This window comes from Nelumbo nucifera, chromosome 6, assembly GCF_055504915.1.
Source record: "Nelumbo nucifera cultivar China Antique chromosome 6, China Antique-T2T, whole genome shotgun sequence".
Classification (NCBI taxonomy): domain Eukaryota; kingdom Viridiplantae; phylum Streptophyta; class Magnoliopsida; order Proteales; family Nelumbonaceae; genus Nelumbo; species Nelumbo nucifera.
Genome location: NC_142654.1, coordinates 54180540 through 54195376, shown reverse-complemented (window position 1 = coordinate 54195376; position 14837 = coordinate 54180540). Strand labels below are relative to the sequence as shown.

Genomic DNA, 14837 nt, shown 5'->3' with positions numbered 1-14837 from the left:
GGAGTTGAGAGGTATGCCCCGATTACTGAACGGTGCTGAAACTGTGCAAAATCATCCGATTAGCCTTATTTTCCTCCATTTTTCTTCTTGCTTGCCCTGAATCGAAATACAAGAGTAATGAGTCCAATTAAGTGCTAATTTAATGTAAAAGAATGAATAATTGGGGATAAAAATATGTTACTTTTTATTCCTATCAAATCCCCCCACACTTAAACTTTGCCCGTCCTCGGGCAAGACAGAACTCAAGCAAAAACAATCTAACTACCTACTGATTTTAAAACTCTCTCTCTCAACATGACGCTTGACCTCTCGCATGCTTCGATCCAGACATAATAATCTTTTCATTTTCCACTTCTTTCTCCTCTTTAACTTGTCAAAGAGTAACCTCAAACCATCATTCCTCATGAACCCAAGTTAAATCAACAGTCAAGGAAAACAAGCATTCCATAGTCTGAACATTCTTGGAATAAAATAGGCACTCATTGTTTTAATAATCAAATGCAGCCATATTCAAATATCTCTCTTTGTTTTTGAGGTATCAATAGTTTTCAAGGTCAAAACAGGGTATGCTATCACCATAAGCTTGCTTATGTATCATATCTTCACCACAAAGCATGAGTTCTATGCAAAAAAAATGAAATGGAGTGCTAGGGGTGAGTGCATTTTATGCTCCATCTCACCCTTTTCGCTTCTAAATGTGAGTGCATTTTATGCTCCATCTCATATTTTTTTTCTTTCGCTTCTAAATGTGAGTGCATTTTATGCTCCATCTCACATTAGTCATGAATTTTTTTTTATTATTATTATTTTTTTTGCACAAGTAGACATCACCATTTCCATTCCGATCCATGAACTCATTGACGTGGTCTCAACATGACTACAAAGAAAGTTCTAGAATAATCAAACCGTGTTTGACAGGCTTTAGACAGGCCTTTAGGCGAAAAAAAATGCTCATAAGGGTTACATTTGTATTGAATCTTGCTTATTCCAAAATAATGAGGTGCCTTACGTAGTCAAAAAGTTCAGTTAGTCATGCTTGCATCCTGTCTTGTCTATTCAACCTAAGCACATAATTCATGATAGTTTGAAATTATTCAAAGATAAGTTTCTAGGGGGCAGAAACTTCAAAAAGCAATGTTAAAAAGTGATGATCGAAGCATGCTAGAGTTAACCCAGAATTTATCAAATTCCCTTAATCCCCCCACACTTAAGGTATACATTGTCCCCAATGTATATGATTGTGCGAAAGATAGAAAGATTTAAGGGAACTTCCCTGAACGCCTTGTTGAGATCCTTCTGGTGTAAAATCAGCTACTAAACACAACCATGTTCCTAAAATTGAAAACAAAAAGAATAACTGAACAAAAATAACTAAACACACTAGGTTGCCTCCCACAAGTGCAATTGTTTAACATCGCTATGCTCAACGTCCTTGCTTTCTTAATTCGATGAATAATGAGGGAGATCCAACGAGATGTCTACCAAGGATGAGACATTTGCATCCTTATGGAACAACTTTAATCTATGCCCATTCACTCTGAAAACCTTGTTTGTATAAAAACTTTTGGTCTCCACTACACCATAAGGAAACACATTAGTAACAACAAATGGATCCATCCACCTAGAACGCAACTTACCTGGCATGAGTTGGAGTTGAGAATTATATAATAACAACTTTTGACCAACCATAAATTGTTTCCTTAAAAGCAAATTATCATGGAACAACTTGGTATTCTCTTTGTAGATTCTCGAATTCTCATATGCTTTTAACCGCAACTCCTCCAATTCTTGTAATTGGAGCTTTCTTGCTTTGCCAGATTCTTCTATGTCCATATTGCAACATTTGATTACCCAATATGCCTTATGTTCGATTTCAACTGGTAAATGACAAGATTTGCCAAAAACTATCCTATGAGGAGACATCCCTTTTGGTGTTTTGTATGCGGTCCGGTATGCCCAAAGTGCGTCATCTAGACGTAGGCTCCAATCCTTTCTACTTGGATCCACCGTATTCTCTAAAATGGACGTAGGCCCAAAGTGCGTCATCTCAACTTGTCCATTTGTCTGGCGGTGATAGGCAGTGGCGACTCGGTGATGCACCCCATACTTTTTCAGTAAGGCTTCAACGGCTTTATTGTAGAAGTGGGTCCCTTGATCACTTATGATGGCTCGAGGAATACCAAACATACTGAAAATGTTAGATTTGATAAAACCTACAACACACTTAGAATCATCAGTTTTTGTGGCTTTTGCTTCCACCCATTTTGAGACATAATCAATTGCCAGAAGTATGTAAACAAAACCACAAGAGGAAGGAAAGGGTCCCATAAAATCAATACCCCAAACATAAAAAATTTTGCAAATAAGAATGGGGGTTTGGGGCATCTCATTTCTATGAGACAATGCACCTGTTCGTTGGCATCTTTCACAATTTTTACAAAACAAGTATGCATTTTTAAATAAAGTTGCCCAATACAACCCACTATCTAAGACCTTCCTAGCTGTTCTTTTTGGCCCAAAATGACCACCACAAGCATAATTATGACAAAAATTCAAAATCGACATATGTTCACTTTCAGGGACACATCTCCTAATCACTTGATTAGAGCAAAATTTCCACAAATAAGGTTCATCCCAAACATAATATTTTGCCTCATACCTGATTTTATCATTCATCGACTTGCTAAGATAACTAGGCAAATTTCCAGTAACTAAGTAATTCACGATATCAGCATACCAAGGGACCATACCTTTTATTTGGAACAGTTGCTCATCAGGAAAAAGCTCAGAGATGGGTGAGGAGTCTTCATCTTTTACCAACCTGCTTAGATGGTCCGCCACCGAATTTTCAGCTCCCCTTCGATCCTTGATTTCTAAATCGAACTCTTGGAGCAAAAGTATCCACCTTATCAACCTCGGCTTTGACTCCTTTTTCACCAATAAGTATTTCAAAGTTGCATGATCAAAAAACACAATCACTTTAGAGCCAAGCAAATATGATCGAAATTTATCTAAAGCGAAAACAATTGCTAGTAGCTCCTTTTCGGTGGTTGTGTAATTGCATTGTGCAGCATTCAGCGTCCTCGAAGCATAGTAAATGATATGACTCTTCCCATCAATCCATTGACCTAGAACAGCTCCTACCGCATAGTTGCTTGCATCGCTCATGATTTCAAATGGCAAGTTCCAGTCCGGTGGTTGAATAACGGGTGCAATTGTCAGCAAATTCTTGAACTTATCAAATGCTTCCTTGCATTCATCCCCAAAATCGAAAGGCACATCTTTTTGAAGCAATTTGGACAATGGCAGGGCAATTTTTGAAAAGTCCTTAACAAACCTACGATAAAAACCTGCATGTCCAAGAAAAGCACACACTTCGCTAACATTTGTAGGGTAAGGTATGCTCACAATTAAATCCACCTTTGCCTTATCGACCTCTATGCCTCTTGCAGAGATAACATGTCCCAACACAATGCCTTCCTTTACCATAAAGTGGCATTTTTTATAATTCAAAACCAAATTAGTTTCGACACATCTATCCAGAATTTTACTCAAATTATCTAAACAATCATCAAATGAATCACCATAGACAGTAAAATCATCCATGAACACTTCAATGCACTTCTCAATAAAGTCAGAAAATATACAAATCATTTGGTTTGTGTTTTGATCTGGGAGGTCTTGGTGGGACCGATTGGTTAGTAAATCCTAAGCTCTTAGCCTGGTTCCAAGATGGTAATTACATCCATAAAACTTAATGTATAGATTTAATGAGTGTTAATGGATTACTCATCAAGTCATCAGTTTATTTCTAAATGTTGATCTCAATTTCTTATTTTGTAATCACAGGAACATGAAGCTCCTGTCATTTCCACTACTCCAACTATACCATATATATTTGAGTACTCCGGTGGAAGGTATCTTGTCTGCCAACCAATAATTTTATTCTCCCCTTGTTGTTAGTTTTAGATTTTTCTTGACTTAAATCAGTATTACTTGGTGTCAACTTTAGCAAAGTTCAAGTTCAAAATCTAGTTCCACTGACCTCAAATCTAGGAAAACATGTAACAGCTTATTGGGAGCCTACTGTAATTGCTACTATTATTATTCCTAGTGAGTAAGCTTTTGTAGTCCCTTTCTATTTGGCATGATTTTTCTAGACAACAGGCAAACCCTTTTCCATTTACTCTTTGTTTCTCATTTGCAGAGATATGTTCGACATGTTATAACTCTTTGTTCTGAACGGAGAGGGGAGCAACTGGAGTACTCATTTATTGATAGGTAACTTTTCTCCAAGTTCATATATGTTCCTATATCTCTCATGTATGTCATATAGATTTCCCTACCATAGCAGCCATATCTCATAATTATTAGCAACAAGCATTAAAAGAACATAGGTATAGTTCAAGTGTCTACTTATATGTGTCATTCTAGTAGATTGAGACCACTTGATTGTTGATCTGGCTAAAGCATCCATTAGATCTATGCATTTCTTCAGAAAAGTACCATCCCAAGGTAAAAGACCACACATGTCATTAGATGCAAGGATCACAATGTTTATAGCCCTCACTAGAAGAACCTGGAGTGCAATTCTCAAGAGATTTCTTGCTCCTTCAGTATCCTTCATATTCAAAGCTTTAACAGTAGGAATTATAGTGTGCTCCATGGTGTCTTTGTCTGGCATCACAACCTCAAACCCTTGCACATTAGATGAATAGAATGAAACTGATAAATATGACAGGGGATAACTTCTATTTCCTCTAAATGAATACCTTGATGAGAATGCCCTTAAGTAGCAGGGTGTTATAGTGTACACGGTTACATCTTCTACTTGGGTGAGGAGATCGGTGGCTGAGGTCTTCGGATGATTTTGTGTTCCTTGGCATGGGTTCTTATTAGTAACATGAGAGTTAAGTGCTCTTCTTCTCTTCAGGGTTTTCATTGGTTGGTGCAACCATTAACTCTGGTGCATGATGATTTGCACTACTAATGTAGTCAAGACATCAGGCGAATCCAAAGCACGTCGACGTTCACGAAGCAGTCCAATAGGGCCAATTCAATCAAGAATCATGCATTAGTTTCACATCTCATGATACGGGTTGGGTAATTGATATGGGTACGTCCTACCATGCTACTCCAAAGAAGGATTTCTTCACTTCTTACAAATCTAGTGACTTTGGTGGGGTGAAGATTCAAAATAATAGTACTTCAAAATTTATAGGGATAGATAATATACATGTAAAGACAAATGTTGGTTGCAAATTGATTCTCAAATATGTGAGACATGTTCTAGACCTTTAACTTAATCTAATTTTAGTAGGGACATTAGATGAACAAGGGTACTCTAGTCAATTTAGTAATGGGTGTTGGAAGCTTGCTGAAGGCTTTCTTGTGGTGGCAAGAGGAAGAAGGTAGTGTACTCTCTACAAGACGCAAGCACATGTTTGCAAGAGTGAGATGAACATAGTTGAGGAGGTGTCTACATATTTATGGTATTCACATCTTGACCACATGAATGAAAAAGACCTACAAATTCTCACAAAAAACCAATTCCTTCTTGGCATGACAGTTACGCCTTTAACTTAATTTGTTCAATATTTGGATGACAAACGATATAAAATTTCATTTCAAAAAAAAATATTTCAAAAGAAAATTTGATGTGTTGGAATTAATTCATTTGATGATGTGTAGTCCCTATGAAATTTAAAACTCTTGGTGATATACCCTATTTTGTTATTATCATAGATAGTGCACCTAGAAAAGTATGTGCATATGCAATGAAACATAAGGGTGATGCCTTGGAGTTATTCAAACAATTTTATACTAAAGTTGAAATGGAGGCGAGAAAACCTTTCAAATGTATTTCTACTAACAACAGTAGTGAATACATTAGCCCATTTGAAGACTATTGTAGGAACCATAGAATTAGACATGCATTTCATTTCTATGACACCACAACAAAATGGTGTAGCCGAAAGGATGAACCACACTATTATAGAAAAAATTAGATAAATGTCACATACACACTATAGAAAATATGACATATACCGATGGATCATGGGTATAATCCGTTAGTGTATCCCCAAATGAGCTACTCCAACGGCCAACTAGTGCGTCCAATTAGCCATGGTCGGCATAAACCTATACTAATGGAAAAATCCATTAGTATAGAGTGTAGATTCCTATACTGATGACTTTCTAAACCGTCGGTCAAGGCATCCGTTGGTATACATCATAGATATGGGGTATGGTGTATATTGCTATATATCCATCGGTATAGCTTTTCCGGGTCTAGTATCCTCTTGCATAATTTTAGTAAGATGCAAAGTATGAGAATTGACAAACAGATGTTGTGGCACATTGAGGGTTAATGTAGGACTTGGATTCATATTTTGGGGGACAACAATTTTAGAGAAATTAAGAATTTTGGTTTGGCTTCATGTCAACCTTAGTTTGGGACCTGTTTGGGAGGGTTAAAACTTTGGTTGAAATAAATTTATTTTTTTCGAGGTGGGCTCTACCTGTTCAGGAGTGCCTAATTTGGTTTTCAGTCAATCATTTAAAGGGATGTCCACTTTAGCTTCTTTGAATAGTTTATCCCAAGTGCTTTTTAACATTTAAACCAGTTAAGTTGAATCTTTACAGCTCAACCCTCCTAAATAGAACTAAAAGGAAACTTCAACAGACAACCCTAGTTCTAGATAAAAGACATGCATTATGGGATTCCTGTGCTTTTCACCAAATATGGCTTAAGAATTGTTCGGATGGAGCCCACCTCATAAAGCCATAAGCTACTATCTGAACTTAATAAAAAAATTCCTTGTTTTTGTCTTTTAATTGTTCAAATAATTAAATAATCAAAATTTGAAAGATAAAATGGTCTATCCAACTTCATTCAGCCATGGAGAAATTCAAAGCCTCCTTAAAATGCTATTCACTTACTCTCCATTTGGATATAAATACAAATACATTCAATGTAAATGCAAACATAGCTCATGTGTATGAACCATGAACCATACATATTTGTATTTGCATTCTTCTCAAACATAGTCTTAAAAGTAAAATAATAAACTTTTCAGTTCAGCATATTCAGCTGTTATCAAAAGCCCCTTAGTGATAAGCTTTTCAGGGTCTAATATTAGCAAACCATGCAAGACAATTGATTCTCCTTGAACAATTTACTGTAATCACTCTATTTTAGAGAAAGAGAGATAAGTTTTTTGTACCTATGAAATTGGTAAGAGTTTTTCCCTCATCACTTATTGGCCGGCCCATTTTCATCTAGTTGAACAATAATATTCTCCTTAGCTGACATATCCTACACCTCTAACATACGTGTGGGACCTCGAGGCTAGTGTTACATTGAAAACATGAAAGATGTGTAAAATGTATATGGATTATAATAACTCAATAAACCAACTAAGGATTTTTATGTCAAATTAAAGTATACAAAACTATTAAATACTTTTAGTAGGATGCATTTCTGAGTGTTCTAGTTTGGCCCTCATTGTTGGGCTCAGCTTAGGTAGTTTGCCCCTCATTATTGGACACACCCCCTTGTGGCTGATCTTCAACTTGCGTGAGAACTCAATGAAGCAATGTTCAATCTCTTGCACTTCTCCATATTAACCTGTAAGGTGTAATGCAAAGATGGGGTGACTAATATGCGAGACAAAATTACTATCTTCTTAGTGGAGCATCAAGTGGATTGCAAGACACCAACCACTTTATATATGTAGCTAATGCAAATTCATAATTCAGACTGGAAGCATCTGAGATGATGAAAACATGAATTATGATATCTGCTACTTGTATTAGAAGCAATCAAATCTCTTACTGTCACAATCAAGTGGATTACAAGACACCAACCACTTTATAAATGTAGCTAATGCAAATTCATAATTCAGACTGGAAGCATCTGAGATGATGAAAACATGAATTATGATATTTGCTACTTGTATTAGAGGCAATCAAATCTCTTACTGTCACATGTTAAAACTGCAATGCCAACAGAAAACTAGATTAAATAAGTAGCAAGTTCACCTTTGAAAAAAAAAAAAAACATAACGATTATTTATCCAAAAAAGTGGAGAACAAACATTTCCAGAAGGTGCCAATCACATCAACCAGATCTTTGTGTTTGTGTGGGTCTTTAGGTGGAGATGTAAAATAGGATCTTGTGTTTGTATTGCACAACTCTCATAATATGGATTCAAATATATCTAGAGCATATCATATTAGCACAATACTAAGGTCTCCACTACTCATGTGCATCTTAAATTGCAAAAATATTTTTAGGGAGAGGCAATGTGTACTTTATGTTATTTGATAAATTTATCTCCATCAGCCTTCTTGAATGGAAATGTGTCTACAAGGGTGTAGACAGGAAAGGATGTTTCGTATAAACACTTAATAGTGTTTGGAAGAATGGCATTTGCATATGTTTCAAAAGAAGATAGATCCAAGATTAATGATAAAGCTAAGAATGCATTTTCTTGGGACATGCAAATAAAAAGTTCAATTACATGTTATAGGATCTTGTTGAGAAGAAGATTGTTATAAGTTGAGATGTGTTCTTTCTTGAAGACCAAACCATTGAAAATATTGACAAGGTTAAGTAACCCTAATGATCTAATTGAGCTAGATTCATTCCCTCCTTAAGCAATGCATGATGAAGTAAGTGAAGAAAATGAAAATCAAGAAAATGAAGGTGATGGTGATCATATACAAGATGATGAATAGAAGGAGTTGCCCCTTAAGAGCCCCTAAATATGCTACTATTAAAAAGATCCACTAAAGAGAGGCAACCATTAAAGAAGTACCCACTTGAAGAATCTATTATGCTTATTGATGGAGGAACATGAAAAGCTATGAAGATATGCTATCTAGTGAATAGAAAGGTGAGTGGTTGAAAGTTATACATTAAAAATTGAATTCCTTGCATGAGAATCACATATATGGTTTGGTGAAGTTGCCTAAAGGCAAAAAATCACTTAATAACAACTAGTATTTAAATTGAAGATTGAAGACGAGAATTTATAATCAAGATATAAGTCAGGGCTAGTTGTGAAACGTTTTGAAAAGAAAAAGGGTGTTGACTTTGATGAGATCTTTTCTCTTGTAGTAAAAATGTCATTAATAAGTGTTATATTGGGATTGACTACAGTTTGGATTTAAAATTTGAACAACTAGATATGAAAATAACCTTTTTCTATGATGATTAGGATGAAGAAATTTACATAAACCAACCAGAAGCAAGGTTCAAATTTGTACAATGTATCGGACTATTTTGGCCAATACGTATACCTTTAAGGGGTCAACACAAGAAACGTTACAAAACCCTTTGTATTGTTCTTTTCATCATGCCAACCCTATATCATTGTCGTATCGGGGTGTATTGTAACCGTATTGTAGTTGTACTGAGGTGCATTGACCGATACAATATGACTTTCCTAGGCGAAAAATAAATTAAAAATCTTTGAGAAAGAAGGCTTTTAACTCTTTCCAAAAGCCTTTTTTCTCTTCCAAACTTACAAAATTGTGCCTATACATTTTTGGAACGCAAGATCTTAAAAAAAAAACAAAAGCAACCTCCAAAGCTTAAGAGTTATTTTTTGTTACATATTTATTTTTTTTATTTTTGTTATAATTTTTGGAATAAAAAACAAAATAATTGTTTGAATAAGAAATAAATAATTATTTAAAAATTACAAAAAAAAAATGTTTCATTAAATGACTATTGATGCATTTTTATGATTTATTGGAGTATTTATAGTGTTTCCATGCATTTTCATGTGTATCTTAATTTTTCGTCTAATTCCATGCATATCCAATGTGTATTTGAACCTTAACTAGAAGGATTCAAAGTAAAAGGAAAAGAGTCCATGGTGTTCAAGATAAGAAAAAATATGTATGGGTTAAAACAAGTTGCAAAGAAATGATATAAGAAATTTGATTCATTTGTGGTGGATCATGAGTACACAAAAACAACTTCAGACCATTACATGTTTCTTAAAAAATTTCCAGATGGTGTTTTTATTATCATTTTACTTTATGTTGATTGTTGGAAGGTATTAGAATCCATCATATGGATGGCCGAACCATGCTAAATGGTTGGGCAAATTTTCAAAAAAAAAAAAATTCTAACCCTTTTGGGAACCGATTTCCTAGTGAATTTGAAAACAGAATTTTCAAGATCGACTTTGCACTAAATCGGACCAAATTTGAAACCGAATCAAAAGGAGAAATTATACCTGATACGGATACTACAAGCGCATATCCCAATGTGGAAGTTTACACCCAAATCAGTCTTAAAACTAGCCTACACTGAAGATGGTGCAGTGTGTAGGTGAAGCCGGTTCAACAACACTATTTTCAGCACAACTACAATCCAACTTGGTTGAATTGAATGAGGTAAGTGAGCTTGATTTTCTTTAACATTTTTCTTGTAAAAACTAGAAGAAAAAATTATCAAAAATCAGTTCTTGAAAGTCTAGGTCATGATAGGATTTCTTGGGAGACAAAAGGATGCAAACATATACAACTATTGAATTAGAACAAATCAAATAGCTAATTAACAGGAACTTCAACACACAACAATTAACGATTCAAACTATGCGCTGAGATTTAAGTATTACAATATTTCATCAAACCAAACCGGAACCTGATCTTCAAAGAAGAGGTAGACTAGAATGAGATTAAACACATGGACATATGATCAACAACATTCATCAATTTGTAAAATTGACTTAAAAGAAATACTAAGATAACATTATTAGCATTTGGTAATATTCATTAGAGAATGACAGAAAGATTATAGATAGCCTCATCTACAATATTCAACAAATCAGGGGGTGATTTTAGGGGAAAATAAAGAAAACAACGATGATCCAATCTCTAGGACTAACAGGTTTGAATTAAATCTAACACCATTAACACCTAACACGAAACAAAGATCGGATTGGGTTGGGGATGAAAGTTTACAAGAGTGAGTTCGATGGAACCTACTCCATCGACCTTTTCCCAAACCTCAAATCTTCACTGCCAAAGAAAAAAAAAATAGAGGTTCAGTTCAAATTACCTAGGTGATGTCCCGACCGATTGTTAGATGATGTGAATTAGAGATTCAGATAAGCTTGATTTACTCCATGTATACGAATCAAGGACTATGATGCACAATGATGGAATGGTTCGAATCTCCTTCCACCTTCTGTGCACAAAGGACCTAATGAACATTTTTGTGACTTGCCAACATTGGAAGACGGAATACTTAAGGAAATTTATAGGAAACAAATGAGAGGAGAGAAATGTTGCTGGACTTTCTCACCGTGTGATTGCCCTTTCTCGTAGAGCAAGAGATGAATAGTATGATGTAGGAAGAGAATGGTGAGGGAAAAGAATGAAAAACGAAGGGAATGAGAGAAACAAGGAGAATAGTTTTAATGGGAACCAAAATTGAGAGTTGACGCCGTTGTTCAATGAAGAAGACGATGAACAGTGGTGGTCAATAGTAAAAATCTGTCCCTTAACCCTAATCACTCGATTTTATTTATAACAGGGGGCAAAGACAAATTTGTAATTTTTGGGAAAACCAGGGGCAACTTTATGATTTTATGAATTCTAGTCAAAACTGGTCCAAGGGGTGTCAAACCAGGGTTCTGGTTCAATGATGGGGGGTTTTGGGTCAATGGTCAAAGGGTTCAGATGGATTCTGGACACAGAGAGGGGTTTTGCATGTACAGGCTAATAAGATTGGTTAAAATGGAATCTTTTTGGATAAATGGATATATAGGGGTATTTTTTGTTGAAATTTCACAAGATGGGTTTTTTGAACTTTCAGAGTTGATTGGTAGGGTTGGATTGTCCCAAAAGGTCCTAGATCATGCAAATCTAGAAGGGTGATGGTTCAGTCAATCTAGAGCTTCAAAATATAATTATTGTGCAATGAAGAAGCAAACAAAGGTATTTTGGACTAAAATTTTATAGGTGGTATTTCACGGTGTCCAGGATTTGGTGGTATTTGGGGCTGAAAATTTATAGGGGCATTTCAATGTGTTCAGGATCTGGTGGTAATGTCTGATTGGTTCAGGGGGGTCAAGATTATAGGAATTTGGGTCAACGAGAGGACCTATAATGAAATCTTGGTTTGATGGAGGGGTAAATGGGAGGATCTTTGGGTTGAAACTTTTATGGATAGGTGTTTTAGTGTGTCTAAGGCTCAATTGTATGGTCTGATTTGCTCAAATGTGTTTGGATCAAGGGGATCTGGGTTATGGGTGTTTTAGGCTACCGAGAGGGGTCAAAATGGAATCTTTGCTTGATGAGAGGGTAAACGGAGGATTTTTGAGTTGAGATTTGCTAGGTAGGTATTTTGGAAGGTATTGAATCTAATGGTTGTATCTGATATGGGGCTTGAGGTGTAAATGGGGTTTGATCGGGGCCATTGGATTGGTATTGGGTAGTTTTAACGATCGATTTGAGGGCTTTTAGGCTAAAAGTTTGTTTGGGTATTTGGGTGCTTCGGAGTGATTAGAAGGATATGATTGGGCATTCGAAGTGAATTGAGGGTTTAGGTGACAGACCAAACAAAAATCAAGTGCTAATACCAACTTAAAGTGTTCTTTTTGCAATAAGTAATGGGCCCCACAGTAAAGCTAACTTCATTTACCTAAGTAAAACTTACATATCTCTTAGGTGGGCAAGTAACTTTCCCACATGGGAGAAAATTTATAAAGCATAATGGATCAAGTTTACCATTTCAACATTGACTTTTTATGGGTAAAAAAATCATTATATTACTTAATTACTTGGGAATCAAAAGAACATGGGTAAGTGTTACACATGAAACATTTTACCCGGGTAAGTAAGAAATTCCTAAACGAACGAGGCCCTAGGCAAAGTTAATAAAAACATGTTAGTAGGGATGACAATTTTGACCCCAACCCATGTGACCCATTTCATTGGTGGGTCAATATGGGTCGAGTGACCCATTAGGGTTGAGGGAAAATGGTGAGGGTGGGCTAAGGGTACCCATTAGAATACCCTCCCATCGTAGTCTCAAAGCTCCTTTGCTTCAAGAAAGACATGAAATAGGACAAAGCTAAGCCAGGTAGTCTTTAAGCAATAAATTAAAAATGGTAGATGTGGAGCAATACAAGCTAAAGAGCATGGTGAACAAGCAAGATGACCTCAACTGAGCCAAAATATAATAGAAGCTTAGTTGAAAAGCTCCACTTGGTCAAACCAAATTCAACACTTATAACAAAATTGTCTTAGTTGATTGCATACTTTTGCTACCCCGTTGTTACTCTCGGCTCCATTGAAAACAGAAACACAACACAAAGGATTCATCTCAAAAAAATCTAATCAATCCTTTAAACAATTCAAACAACAAAAGAAATGAGAACAAGAAAGGAAAATATTTTGACAAATAGAATGGAAACCCCGATCAATCCTATCTCATGTCATTGGAATTTGGAATCTCTTGAAATGCTGCAAATGAAGAAAACCAATCCCGTAGACATCTTCATTGGCAGAGAGAAATCGTAAATGGGAGAAGATCTCGAATGATACTAAGGGTAAAATTGGTATTTTAAAAAATAAATGCATTAATTTAACATTTTTATTTTTGTTTAGGAAGATAGCGAAGGTAGGTAATTGCACATTTTATCAGAACTGTAAGGGATGTTTTTATTATAATCAAAACACGGGAGATTTTTATCAGAACTATATGGACAGGCTCAATGCAAATTTCTGAATTCCACTGTAGAGCTATAAAAGTTTAAAATGTCAATAACCCCCACTCCATAAACCAATGCATTGACATCAATTCTGAATTGGCACCCACCCCAACTATACTTTGGGCCTAAAAATTCTGACCCTGGGCTGAACCGTTATTCTCCCAAAACAAGGAGACATGTTACAATGCCGTTGGTTGCTCGGCCCATATTGTTAACTTCTTGTTAGGAGTGCAAATGGATTGGATCATGATCCGATCTGATCCGATATATATTTTATACATATATATATATGTTATTTATTTATTTATGAATATACATTTTATATTATATTTTTATAACTTTGTTATATTATTTATTTTTTTATAAAAAACATGTATATATGAAGAAAATAATTAAAAAATATTTGTATTTTTGTTTTTACTTTATTTAAATCAGTATATTTTATTTTTCTTTTAATAATTTATTAATTTTTAAAGAAAATAAGTCGAATTGGATCAAATCCAAAGATCCGATTTATTGATAAGATTTGAATTCAAATCGAGTCTTATCAGATCCGATCGGATTGGATAGTGTCGAATCGTATTTGAATCCGATTTGATCCGTTTGCATCCCTACTTATTGTACTCAACTCATCTAGGAATGTCCACGGTTCGGTTAATCAAACCATGGGCATATTTTGCAAACCGAACTGGTGGTACTAATTTTTCCATTTCTCTAAACTGAAACCGAACCAGTACCATCGGTTAACCTATTCGTCGATTTCGGTTTTTTTTCGGTTCGATTCTCTGATTTTTTTATTTTTTAATTTATAATATATATTATATAAATATATGTATAATATTATATTATAAATAATAAATGATATATAATATATTTATAAATAGATTAATATAAATATAATATAAACATATATTTATATATAATATATAGAGAATATATGATATATATTAAAAATATATATAAAATATACATATAAATATATATACCGATCGGTTTAATTAACCGCAGATTTTTTTATAGATCAATCAAAAACCGAACGGATCTTTCGATTTTTAAAAAATTTCAAAACGAAACCGAACCGATAGATTCGATTAACCG

At 35.0% G+C, this 14837-nt stretch overlaps 1 long non-coding RNA gene across 1 annotated transcript; it reads right to left on the bottom strand.

Moving 5' to 3' along the window:
* Positions 1-7403: 7403 nt before the first annotated feature.
* LOC104602060 (uncharacterized) lies at positions 7404-11518 on the bottom strand. The gene is made up of 2 exons (XR_736019.2): positions 11081-11518; positions 7404-7630 (listed from the first exon to the last, which is right to left on the bottom strand). It is a non-coding gene; the product is annotated as an uncharacterized LOC104602060 (long non-coding RNA).
* Positions 11519-14837: the final 3319 nt, after the last annotated feature.